General features: G+C 39.8%; 1 long non-coding RNA gene across 1 annotated transcript in view; it reads left to right on the forward strand.

Moving 5' to 3' along the window:
- LOC127568249 (uncharacterized) overlaps positions 1 to 14,315 on the forward strand; it is a 51,093-nt gene that overhangs the window by 25,373 nt on the left and 11,405 nt on the right. The window contains exons 2-3 of the long non-coding RNA XR_007955982.1: positions 2,392 to 2,522; positions 6,138 to 6,249. This is a non-coding gene — a long non-coding RNA (uncharacterized LOC127568249). The remainder of the gene's footprint in view (positions 1 to 2,391; positions 2,523 to 6,137; positions 6,250 to 14,315) is intronic.

Below are 14,315 nucleotides of genomic sequence, written 5' to 3' on the forward strand. Positions count from 1 at the left end.
TGCAATTATCCTTTGGCATTTGGTGATAAACTGGCAAGAATGAACATATCATTTACTTTGCGTGACAACAGAAGAGTTACCCTCTTTGAGACCCATAGTCACTGAAACCACATTGCTACAGGCAAGCAGTGAAGGATTAATTCTGCCATGATTATATACCCATGGAGAGTGCAAGAGAGGTGAGAAAATCTCTCCACAAGGACTTAACTCCCGAGGATTAAACCGTCTCTCCCACTTTTTGACCTCAGTGACTTCCCACATTGGAAGATGCAAGGTCCTGAATGGAGAAGGACAGGATTCCATTAACTTCAAAAGTAATTAAAAGAATAAACTAGAACCCTTAAATATTTATTTTAAGTAGGTTATCACACCACTAAGACAGCCCAGTGTGATTTGAGACAGCTTTTCATTTCAGTATTCTTAGGTTTATACTTGGAGTATAATTTTAGCACTTAAATTATTAGCAACAATTTGCATTTTGGTTGGCGTTATCGCTCCATCCTCTACCCCCTGTACTGTGTACAGCATGCAGATACACACAAAATATGGGGCCTTCTATAATAATTTTAACCCAATAAGATGACGGAACATCTGTTAAAATGTGACTTTGATTGGAAATAGAACAGCATATTCCTGTGGCTCACTGTCAATTTGGAAAGCATTTGGTGGAGGGAAGCAGATGGAATAAGTGGGCTTATTTACATCATATGAATAGATGATGAAATGAGTCCATCCGACAATTTAAAGTGATAGCAAATTTAATCTTTGCTTCTTTCAGTCTTTTCACCTTACCAAGTTCTATCTCAGGGGTAAATTACAGAATTAGTGTTAGTAATATATGCAGTGGTAGTATTTTAATGTTGTAGGGATGTAACCAATGATGCTTCAAACTCAATGAATGCCTGATCCTCAAAAAAACCACTTGCTCACTTTGTGTGGATTGAACTCCTGTTCTCAAGTGTGGGAGAACAAAGGTTCAATCCACTGCCAAGCTCAGACAATTAGGCCTTGATTGCCTCCCAATTTGGTGTCATGTTAGGGCTGGTCCAAAGCACTTCCAATAAATCTGCTTCTGTTCAGAACTCCAGAAATGGCTCTTACTTCCCCTCAGTCATAATTTTATCACTGAATTCACTGGCGACACAGGTGGATAAAAACTTTGACGAACACCCCTGCAGTCATCTCAGCTTGGTTTCACCCTCACATCAACAAGTGGCAGTCTCTTACTGGTCATTACCTTCTTTCTGTTTCCACCTCTAAATAAACATAACAGGCAATGATCCACATTGTAGGATGACAGATGTTTTCCTTCTGTGGTCTTGCTACCTGTACTCCTGGCTCTTCAATCTATTGTGGCACAAGTTGCAAATCCCTATATAAGGAATGTCAAATGATGATAATGGTCCATCAGTGAGGCATCAAAGACTGCAAAACAGGCTGACCTTCAATGTTGATAACATCCACATAGAAAGTAGTCCCCTAACTTGGTCTTGAAGTTGCCAAACACATTTTAGAGAGACATACAAATTCTTATATGACTGTGTTTATAAATAGACTTCTGTTTTGGAGAACTGGAGAACTACAGAGCTGTCCAGTTCTTTGGCAGAACTTGCATCAAAAGAAAACCTTGAATTTGAATTAACTGACTGAGTTATCAACTGGCTGGCTGAGTCAATGAAAGGAAGCAAAAAATAGAGTAATATATGAACTGCCTCCTAGTGAAAAATAATTAAAATCTGGCCAGTTTTAATGCATAATCAGGTCCTACATCCTAAATCAGTATGACATCCCTTCCAGCTCTATAATGCAAAGCAACATTCAAATTTAAGCCACATCAGAAAACCTGTCCCTATGAAAGCACTGCATCATCATGAATAACTGAAAAATCAAGATTTACTCTCTGAGCATATTGCAATTGATACTCGATACTTCATTGGCCAAGCAGCCGCTCGCTGGGGTCAGTTGACTAGCATAAATCATCAAGCTTTTCCGTCTGGGTTTGATGTCACTTAAATCCTTCCAGATCAATATTTTATAAATTATTTATGTGTTCATTTGCCTCAGTTTAAAGCCTTGAATCAACTATAAGCAGTTAAGTTAGTTTTGTTATTGTTGCATTTTATGTCATACATTGTCATTTAACTAGGCTGAGAAAAAAACATCAGATCTATGGATTTATGGTTATATTTTTCTAATACTTGTTTCAAAGCTTGAACATGGATGGTGAAGCTGTCAGAAAAGTACTGGTTGAGCTCATTGGTTGTGATGGTGGGAGGTGGGGATGGACATTGATCCAATTAAAGTCTAGTTCAGACTTGGCATTGAGAGGAGGAGTTAGGAAGAAACACAACAGCTTGGAATTTTACCAACACTACGCCTTTTACCTTGCAGTTGGTTAATGGGATGAATAGAAGATCTCTCAGAATATGATTACACCCGATTAAATTAAGAGAATTTCCCATGTCAGGGCAGAAAACATCATACAACAGTCTGGCTAATTGGAGAGCACATGGACTTTACTGGTAAGTACCTCTTTTACAATTATGTTTGTTAAAATCCGTAACTGGAAGATATTGTTAGAGTTCTCAACCATGACTTCAGTATTATTGGAAAGCTCATTTCTCAATGAGATGTGAGGGTTTACTTCTTTGAGGATTTGTACAAAGTAGTTGGTAAAGCTATCAATAACGTTGACCATCTTTGTCAGTTCAAACCCCCTCTAGGACATTCACACCTGTTATGGGCTGACTCTTCAGTGTAAAACCCAGGGAGTGGTACATTGTTTGAGATGCCTTTTGCTTCAGTTTAAGTTCCATTGCTCCATCAGTTTTGTCACATGGTTACGACAGATCATATGGTGCTAATTAGAGGAGGGAATTCTTGAATGTTCCTGGCCAATATTCTTCCCTCAGACAGCTGGTTAACTGGTCATTCAATTCATTCACTGGCAGTAGGACTTGCTGTATGCAAATTAACTGTTTTATTGGACTACTAAACAACAGTGCCTATATTTCAAAAGTAATTCATCACAAATAAAGGCCATAAGGATATGACGAGGAGGGATATATCTGCGTAAATTCCTTTTTTTCTCAGTTGGACTTTGATTCCTTCCCAGATTAAAGACTTCTAATAAAATCAAAATGATGGGAACCCAGGATAGGCTAAATATAGGAACAGAAGCAGCTTTTATATAACTGGCTGGATGTCAAAGGAACAACCTAAATATACTGCTCTCCTTCATTTGCATATGAATAGTTCAGACTGTGTCAGTATAAGTCATCGCGAAAGCCTGGATTCCAGCATGTAGTACATAGATACACAGATTGGCCTGTACACAAAGTTCCAACATTATAGTCCTGATGTTTGTGAGAAGGTGCTAAGAGAGAGTAGGGGTAGGGAGTGAGTGGAAAATGGCCAAAGAACTTAGCATAGTTCCAATTTTAATGCCAGACAGCCTCATTAACATCACGTGGTTATGTCTTCTACACGGAAGCAGCCAAAAGGACAGTCTGCTCCGGCTGGTAGGCCAGGGCTAACCTTAATGGCAGACAGCTCCAGACTGGGTTACTTGTGGAAGATCCTCTGTAACCAGGAGGGGGAATGGTCTGAGTTCAGGGCTGGGGAAAGAGGGAAGCTGTTGACTGGGGCTGCAGAGGGACTGTGATGGAGACTGGGATTAGGCCTGGCATTTAGCAACAGGGATAGGACTGATGTAAGCTGGGGGCTGCCCTGTGATTATGTGAGGAAGCAACCCGTGATTGGGTGGGGTGTGAGGTCTGTGATCAAAGGTGAAGAGAGGCTTTGTTTAGGGGCCTTCTATTTCTCCAGTCTTACATGCAGCCACTTCCCTTAGGAAGACAGCAGCTCCTGTCTTCGTTTCACTGCTTTGTTTTACAACTCATACATAACCTGTACATTAAGTTTCAGACTAACTTTCCTGGGGCACAGTAAGACAATCAGACAGACCAATATTGACCATCCTAAAACATACAAACATACATCTAGGAGTAAGTGCAGGCCAATCAGCTCCTTGATTCTGCTCCACGGTACAATAAAATCATGGCTAATCTGATTGTAACCTCAGTGCCACATTCCTGCATACCCCAAGTAATATTTCACCCCCTTGCTTATCAAAGATCTAAAAAATATTCTAAGTCTCTGTTCCCACTGCCTTTGAGGAATAGAGCTCTGAACACTCACATAAAACCGGTAGTGAAACACATTTTGCCTCACCTCTATCTTTAAACAGTGATCCCTCATTCTAGATTTTGGCACAACAGGAAACATCTTCTCCATGTTCATTCTGTCAAAGTTCTTGCCCTCACCCTTCCCGTCCCCAGGGTCTTAGAGAAACACGTATGTAGGATGGGTTAAGGACACAATCCATGTATTTCACTTTTAGTATTCCAGAGTTGCTCAGGTTGTTCCAATGTGATTGAATGGCAGATTGTTAGAAGGATAAACTACAATGGGCAATGTAACCTTACTGTCATTGAGTTTTTTGTGTTCTTAAGCTGGTGAGCTACAAATTCTTTGTCTGCTGTGTATTCATATTATTGAATCATGGGGAGGGGGGGTACAGTATTGGAGGAGACTGGCTAACTCACTGGCTCTTTAGCAGAGTTTTCCAACTTGTCCCAGTGCTCTGTTTTTCCTTAGCCCTACAAATTATTATTATTATTTGTTTTAATCCAAGTCATTGATCAATATCCAAATATTGAGTCTGTTTTTACCATCCCAATCAGAAAGAATATTTCAAAGCACATCAACAAGTTATGTTAAAAAAAATACCTAATGTTACCTCCTGTTCCTTTGTCAACCACTTTAAATTTGCATCCTCTGGTTACCAACCCTTCTGCCACTGGAAACAGGTTGTCCTTATTTTTTCTAACAAACCATTCATGACTTTGAATTCCTTTAGCAAGTCTCTTCCTTCGCTTACTATGCTGCAAGAGGAACAAGCCAGTTTCTCCACATAACTGAGGTCCTCTACACATTGTACCGTTCTAGTCAATTTCTCTGCACATTCCCTGAGGCTTGACATCTGTCTTAAACTTTGCTGTCCAAAATTGAACATAATATCCTAATTAATGTTTTGTAAAAATTCATCATACCTTCATGCCTCGCTTAATAAAGCTTTTTATTCAACCACCATCTCAATTAGTCGTGATACCTTCAAAAGTGTGTTACTCTTTTATTTTCTGGACCATCTATAAATTATGCTATTCAGTTAACAATATATTTCCTTATTCTACCTACAGAAGTCTCACTTCATAGTTCTCATTGTCACATTTCAGTTGTCACGGATCTGTCCTTTTCACTATTATGCTTATATGTATTACTGTCCTCTTCATTGTTTGATATGTTTCTGAGTTTTATTCCTTTTACAGACTTTGAAATTATGCCTGGTATCCCCAATTATAGATCATTGGTACCAGTCCAAAAGAACAGTGATCTTAGTACTGCTTCCCGGAATACACTTCTGTAAACTTCCAGTCTGTAAAACAGTTATTTATATTTACTCCATTTTCTGTTCCTTAGTTATACTTGCATCCTTAGTACACCACCCTTTCATTCCATGGCCTACTGTTTTACTAGCTAGTGCTTGGAAACAATGACTGGCATTGAAATGTTGAAGTATGTACCCTTGTTTGTATATTATTCATACTTTATTACAAATAGATCTATTATAGAGATGAAACTGTATGCAAAACACTCCCAGAATGGCCTTATGCATTCTCAAAGGTGTGATAGTTCCATTTCCCTCATCAATCTCCACTTTTGATAACCACTAGGAAAGATTGCAATTTTATGTTAGATTGTACTAAATTTGTATCAGTTTCACACCTGATGAAAGCTGCCCAAGTTCATTTCATGTACAGCCCTTACCAACTGCAAGGAAACTTCATCTCTTGAGTATGCACTGGATTCACACCCTTGTACAATGACAGTGCATTAACTCATTCAGCACCAGTTCACTATACTTATCAGTCTTAATAAAATAACAGCAGGATTTAAACACTGTTGCTTTTGTATATAATACTTTGGTCTTTGAGGTGTAGTCACCTGGTTATACCACAGAGGATAGCACAGTATTGTGTAAGCAAATGGATTTCACTCAGTTTTCTCTGTTACAGAAACGTTACAGTTCAGGGAAGGATTCAATCACACAATGTCAATACAATCTGAGAACTAGATCTTCAGTCTGACGTGAAACTTGGAACTACACTTGCACAATGATGGACCTTGGTAAGTTGTAAATGAGTGCTGTACCTATAACTCTCAGATGACATTTCAGAGTAAATTTTCCTGGCCAGTCCCTGAATAACATCCAGGTGGTACTTGTCATCAGTAAGACAAAGAGGCAGTTTGGGTGAGTTTTTCCAGTCTTCTACTTTACAGCAGGTGGAGTTTAATCAGGGCAAGTGTGAGGTGTTGCACTTTGAGAGGTCTAATGTAAGTGGAAAGTATACAGTTAATGGCAGGATCCTTAACGGCATTGATGTAAAGAGGCTATCTTGGGGTCCAAGTCCATAGCTCCCTGAAAGTGGCCGCGCAAGTAGATAGGGTGGTAAAGAAGGCATATGCCATGCTTGCCTTCATTGGTCAGGGCATTGAGTATAAGAATAAGGAAGTCACATTGCAGTTGGATAAAACTTTGGTTAGGCCGCACTTGAAGTACTGTGTGTAATTCTGGTTGCTCCATTACAGGAAGAATGTGGAGGCTTTGGAAAGGATACAGAAGAGGTTTACTAGGATGCTGCCTGAATTGGAGGGTATCAGCTATAAGGAGAGGTTGGAGAAACTTGGGTTGTTTTCTCTGGACCGTCGGAGGAGAATTGATGGAAGTTTATAAAGTTATGAGAGGCATAGATAGGGTAGACAGTCAAATCTTTTTCCCAGGGTAGAAATGTCAAATGCTATAAGACATGCATTTAAGGTGAGGGGGGAAGGTTTAAACAAGATGCGTGGGGCAAGTTTATTTTAGTCATTCCCATAAACCGCCTTCCATGCTAAACACATATGGGCAGTAGCTGAGTTTGCCAATGAAGCTGACTTCATTACTGATTCCAATTTCTTCCAAAAATTATCTGTTTTCCTGAAATGAAGTTTTGTTTCTTTTTTTCTTAAAGAAACATTTTCCTTGTTTCCACTTCTTGTTGGGAAATGCCACTGAAATGAAGAAGCTCAAGTTTGGTGACACTGTGAACATGCCACCATTATCTTTCCAAAGCATGCTGGTCATTTCAAAAGTGATGTTCCTCTGTCCCACTCTTAGATGAACAAATTGATCTTCCATAATCCCTTCCTCTTGCTGCGGTTCTACACAAAAGCTTCTTTCTTAGCCCTTCTCTTTCATTATTATAATTCTAGAAATTGCCAGACACACAAAGATAAATGTCATCATACAGTGCCTTTTTCATTCTTGTTAGTCACATGATACAATGATAAGGGAGTTCTCACTTAGAACATAGAGCACTGAAATAGGTCAGTTAGCCCCATCGATCTACTTGGTCTTTACGCACCACTTGAGTCCCCTCCCTTTCTATCCCATCCAGCTCCACCAGTGTAACCCTCTATTCTCTTCTCCCTTATGTGTTTCATAGGCTTCTTCTTAAATCCACTTTTAATACTCATCACAGCCCTCCTCATGGTTTGGAGGTCCTACACTTTCACTGATCTCTGGGCAAAAAGAACTTCTTCCTAATTGTCTATTCAGTTTTCTATCATTTAGCTTACATTGATGTTCTCTAGTTTAGCTTGTTCCCACAAATGCTATTGGAGGTACAGAAACAGATCCTCTCTAGCTGCAGAATTTAGCTTGAAAACATCCATTGTTTGGGAGCCAAATTAGTTCCAATATGTTGGGCAATCCAAGTATGTATATTTACAGTGTGAGTGATGTTTTCCTGTTTATTGTTAGATTCTTTACTGCACAATAAACACCTGCTGGAAGAGACACATCATATCAATCAGCATGCAATGTTACACTCCTATAAACTGGACCTCAGCTCTTCAGTTAAGGCCCCCTTATAACCTTGAACAACAGCAGGAACCTTTCCCAAGTACACCCCCTCTGCTCGATAAGTTTTATTTATAGAGTTTCTTAACTACGAACAAGTTATTTGCTGATACATTTTCACGTTGGCTGTTGTTAAGAATGTTATAGCTATGTTATGCTTTCTGTATTTATTTAGATTGCTAAATTATAAGGAGTGCTGTGTTAAGTGCTGAAGGACTTTTTCTTAACCTTAAGCTTTCTCTTAACACCTAGTGTCCTTGAACAAAGGCAGCATTCCCTATGTACCACTTGATCAGGAGAATGAGCAGATGTCACAGAAAATAGGACAAGCAACTGGAAAAGTAAGGAAGAAGAGGGGAGAAAGGATTCGCAGGACTCCCAGCAGAAGGTCATATCCACTCACAGAGTTGAGGGAGCAGCTCTCCTATCAGAATCATATACAGTGAATGGCAGGACCCTTAGGAGAATTGACATATAGAGGAATCTTGGGGTGCAAGTCCATTGCTCCCTGGAAGTGGCAACAAGAGTAGATGGGGTTGTAAAGAAGATACGGCATGCTTGCCTTCATCTATCAGGGTGCTGAGTATAAAAGTCAGGAATTCATGTTGCAGCTGTATGAAACTTTAGTTAGGCCACATTTGGAGTAGCGTGTGCAGTTTTGGTCACTGCATTACAGGAAGGATGTGGAAGCTATGGAAAGGGGGCAGAAGAATTCACCAGTATGTTACCTGGATTGGAGAGTATTAGCTCTAAGGAGACGTTAGACAAACTTGGATTGTTTTCTCTGGAGAATTAGAGGCTGAGGGGTGACCTGATAGAAGTATATAAAATTATGAGAAACATAGATAGGATAGATATTCAGAATCTTTTTCCTTGGATGGAAATATCAAATACTAGAGAGCATCGCTTTAAGGTGAGAGAGTGAAAGATTAAAGGAGATTTACAAGGCAAATTTTTTACAAAGAGAGTGATAGTGCCTGGAACATGCTGGAAGCAGATATGATAGTGGCGTTTAAGAGGCTTTTAGATAGACTCATCAATATGCAGGGCATGGAGGGATATGGATCATGTGCACGTAGAAGAGATTTAGTTTAATTTGGTGTTGTGTTAGGCACAGACATGGTAGGCCGAGGGGCCTGTTCCTGTGCTGTACTGTTCTATGTTCTATGTAATCTTAGTGAGGAACAGTGTGTGAAAGACTTCAGTTAGCAACACTAAGCTGGGAGGACAGTTGCAGAACTCTCATGACTGGTGTCTGGGCTTCTGCTTCAGCGACCAGCCATAAAGTGGCTCCTGCTTTTGTTCCAATGGAAAATGAGAATATCAGGTGTTATATTATTGTTATAGTTGGGTCCACAGTTTGCTGAAGGAGACGCCCATGTTGAAAATGATGGACTCCCAGCTTTGAACAAAAGAGTCTTGCAAGATTAAGTCTGTAATCTTCCTTCTTTCTTTACATCGTTCACTTGTGTTGGCACGGGCTGGCCAATGTTCTCAGCACTTCACTGCATAATCAGCCCTTTTCTCTAGGTTTCCCCACTAAAGTGCTCATCTGTTCCCTCTGCAGCTGACCTTGCATCAACACCATTCTTTCACTCTGCTCTGGCTGCAAGTCACTTTTGCCCAGAGGCTCAATGCCTACAGATCCTATCTCTAAACTAGCCTTTAAATTACACACAGAGTCAGCATGTGAGTTTGTGGCTGAGATGTTAAAATGAGTTGTAGTGTGTCTTTATCCTCACTTTCCTCTTGTTTTTCAACCAGCTGCCCTTGTAAGGTTGCAATTCTTGGCTGTGTGAAAGCAGAAAGGCACAAGGTTCGAGTTGTGATGCTGAGAGATGGGGGCTAGGGGAAAGTAAAAGGGGTAGTATTCCTACACCACCGGCAGCTTAAACATCAGAAGAGCTTTTACAATGAGAGGGGAACGGGATGTGAGGAAATTAGGTTTGAGAATGCCATCATATTTATGGTTTCTACCTCGCTATAGGCTACAGACTCCGTAATGGCTCCTGCAAGTTTGACAAGCATTATCTCCTCCTTGGCACTAAGGAGGCACAGACAGAGTTGTCCCTCTACAGTTAGCCATGCCTGCCTGCAGATAAATACTGTCTTATCCTGCAAAAGAGGAAAAGGACTAAGGTGTCACATTTATGTTTCAGTGATGTTCCTCTTAGTGTGTGCAGCTTTTGAGATGAGAATGTGAGGCTTGTAGCAGCATTAAGTGTGTGAGGGTGTGATGGAGTCCTCATTGAAAAAGATTCATGGTGAGTGAACAATGGCAATATGGTGTATTAAGTGGTATCTGAACCCTAAGTGCACTTGTAGGCTACAGATTTTGAAGATGGTTTCATCAACCTTGATCATGCTTGCAAGGTAATTAAACTTTTTATGGATCTATTTGAAGTCCTCAAAACTTGAATTGTGGCATTGAGCGCCAGAGTTCTCTTCCTTTGCCTGCCTCCATTGGACTTGTCTGGCAGGTCCCTTCAACCCTGCAGAAACAGGACACCTCTCCTGCTTTGCACCTCCTCCGCCAGGCCCTCCAGTAATCAGAAAACCATGTGATCTATTTTATGACTGCCTCCCAGACTGAATTTTGGAATATTTGCCAGCACCTGTTGCAGCAACAATCCGTCTTCCCTTCAAGAGATGCAGGTACCACAGGTTAGCTGTAACTAGTCCCAACTACTCAATGCATTGTGCCCATTACCAAGGCAAAAATAGTGTTATTAGAAGTGGCTGCAGACAGTAAATGTATAAATAAGAAAGCACTATGAACTTGGTCTCCTGCTTCCTGCATCTGTTTATAGCGGCTGGCCTGTTTAGTCCCCATGTCTACTCTAGGAAAGCCTTGCTTCATGTCAAAGGTCATCAAAAAAATGAATATAACCTTGTAGTTTTGGCATCATCTTTGTAAGTCATCTTTTCCACCTTCTCCAATGTCTCTGTATGGTACAGGAAATGCGCAATATACTTCAATCATGGTCAAAGCAAAGTTCGATACAAATTTGGCATAGCTCTTTGCTTCTCAATTTTCAATCCCTGATGCATGCTTTGCCTTTAATACAGCCTTATTGAGCTGTGTTAAAGTTTTGAGTGATTTGTGGATGTGAAATCCAAGAACTATTTGATCTTCTATCCCACCTATATTCTGTTTTTTCAAATAATATGCTCCTTCCTTATTTTTTAATTTCAAATATAATACCTCACACTTGTCAACACTGAAATTCATTTGCTAGTCATATGCCTATTCTGCAAGTTTATTTATTTATTGCAGTCTTCCTTAGTGAGAGTGCTTCTTTCCAATTTTTTATCATCCACAAATTTGGAAATTGTCCTCTGATTCCAAAGTCTTAATCATTAATTTTAGTTGTGAATAAGTGTAAATTGTTTAGTTGTGAATTTAGTTGTGAATCAGTGATCCTACCACTGACACCCCTTCCCACATTCTGACACTTTAAATAGTTATCTTTTCCACTACTCTTTGCTATGTGCCTTTCAGACAGCCGCAATCTTTTCCACAATGTCGTCAACTAATCCAAGTAATTAGTCTTAATATTTGGAACACGGCCTGAATTTTACAAATCTGTACTGTCCCCTGCTAGATAGAAAAACTACTTTTTCTATAAAAACCCTTTGGAAGTTGGTAACCTACCTTGTGACCAGCAAATACCAGGAAAATTTTCCCCATCTGTCCCCGTACTTTTATTTCCAGGGAAAACAAATGGAACTGGTGTAGTTTATTTTACATAGCTCATTGATTGGAAGATCAGTGCTATGGGTTAAACCACTTCCCATTTAATTTGCTCAACTCCAATTATTTTTGTATAAAAATATTGAAAACACTTCCTCTCTGTGTGGGCAATTACAGAACCACACACTGATATTCCTGATTAGAACTAGCACATCTGATCAGCTGTCAACCTTAGTTAATACACCACTAATGTTAATGATACATATTTAAATAATTTTGAGCCTTAAAATACTGGGAATTGTCTTTTTCCTTCCTGAATGTTATTGTACAGCTGATCTTAATTTCATGAGAAGATAGAATTAACATTAACTCTGTTGGCCTTGGGAGGTCACAAGCCTCCAACAAAACGACTGAAGGGAGGGTCCTTAATTTTGGGATGTCTGGAGCATTCCTTTTCCAGGAAAATTCACAGGTTTGGGAAAGTAGAACCTACTCAGAAGTCCAGCACTAACTGCTTTGAAATTTGTTTTTAAAAATAAACAACAGCTCTTAAAAATATCCCTTCTTTTGAAAGTCTATGCAGGGGCTGAAGTGCATTCATGTTCAGTATTGTGTAATGAGTAATGCCCATTTTTGGCTGCATTGACTGAGGTAGAAAGCTTACATGCCGGTTCCTCCTCGATCATTTCAAATCTATTCACTGCATGTCTGATAATATTGTGATATTTTATTTTTAACTGATGACATTACTGCTTCAGGAAACTTCCCCTCATCACCCACCCATTACTAAAAAGTTCTGATTCTGTGCTCATTGAATCATATTTCCTCTTTGATTCAAATGGGCGATAATGTCTGTCATGCTTTTCCTGTCCACCTTAAATTGTAATGCAATTGCTTTTTTCTTCAGCTTAATGCGTCAGCGAGACACAGTGTTCATAAAAGGCTGTGTCCTGATGAAATGTCAGCTCTGGGATGTCATTCATCATTTTACTGCTTTTAGCCTCAATCCTAGCATATTCTGTAAATAATAGCTCACTGTTGACAGCAACGGTAAAGATTGCAGTTGCAGGATTTTATGGCGTGTATAACTGGGGGAAGTAAGTTTACAGCACTAGCATACTTTGAATCATTATACATCATCGAGACATGCCTTGGCCATCTGCCAGTTACCAACACAGACACTCCTGTGTCTTTGTGCTTTTTCTGACTCTCCTGCTCCATTTGTCTGTCTAATTTTTTACTCTGTCCCTTATTCAACCTTGCTGCTCTCCTTACCTTTCTTATTTCCTCGCTGTCCCTGCCACTCTCCATTTCTGTTGCTTACCGAGATCCCTGATTGTAAAGCACTGCTCATTATCCTGGAGTAGGCGTTCTATGACAATTGATTTCCAACCTGAAAGCTCTCCAGGTACAGGGAGTACAGCACTCTCACAGGTGCCACCTTTCACTGGAGATATTGCCCAGTGGATGCAAAGGGTCCCATTGCAGTATTTCAGAGTAGTCCAGGAGAGTAGGCAGTTCTTGTGGGCAATGTTTATCCTTCAACAAACAAAGCTCAAAAAAAAATTACAAGAAGATGCTTGATGAACTCTGAAGGTGAGGCAGCAACCAGGGAAAAAAGCAGGTGGTCAACATTTCAGGTTCAGCATCTGCAGCCCTTTGTTTCTCTGAAAAAAAGATTGTCTGGTTTTTATCCAAGTGTGGGTGCTTACTATCTGTAAACGACTGCAGCATTTCCTACAGTGACTATACTTCATACTTATCATTGACACTAAAATCTTGCATTTATTAGCCCCTTTCCCAGATGTCACAGGTAATAAGGTATTTTTGAAGGGTTTTTATAGTTCCTTTTTTCCTGCTTTGAGGAATTTTGGCTGTGTTGGGGAATAAACATCTTTGCTCCTTTTCATGCTCTGTAATGATAAACATCGCCTCTATCTGCACATTTTCAACCACAGTATAGCATTCAACTCAATGCTATATTTTATTTGCACTTCAAGTGATTTTAAGTCTAAGCCTTTGCTTGCTTCATTAGTGATCCACATACTGAGTCATCTGTTGTTACCTGGGAATCTACTAATGTTACACTCGGTGCGCAATTATTCCTGGATAATTTACCCTGTCTGTACACTGCAGAGCAATGACAGCTGAAGAAGAGATCATTCAATGAAGCAGGTTATTTCTTATTAATAAATGAAAGGAGACTGGCCAAACCTGTTTCACATTCCACCCTGAAGTTTACCACGGAGGTAGATTTGCACACCATTTGTCTAGATTAGATTCCATATCAAATTCTGGAGATGAAGAGCTAACAGCTTTGGCTTTGTATTTCTAGCACCTAACCTGCTGGGCAAGAGCATAGTTTAGCAAACTGAGCATCCCTGCAATCAATGCTGTCACAGAAAATGCAGGAATTCTGATTAACCCAACAAGCCATGCTGTTGAATTTTCCATCGGCACCCTACCAAATCTATTTACCATTTTAACCTCTTTGATAAGATTGTTCTGCAAATCTATTCATTCCTACACTCAAAAGAATACAAGGCCACTTAAGGTAAACGAAACTCAGAGTTTTCACAAGTTTTCATTGGTGAAAAG

The sequence above is a fragment of the Pristis pectinata genome, chromosome 3 (genome assembly GCF_009764475.1).
Source record: "Pristis pectinata isolate sPriPec2 chromosome 3, sPriPec2.1.pri, whole genome shotgun sequence".
Lineage (NCBI taxonomy): Eukaryota > Metazoa > Chordata > Chondrichthyes > Rhinopristiformes > Pristidae > Pristis > Pristis pectinata.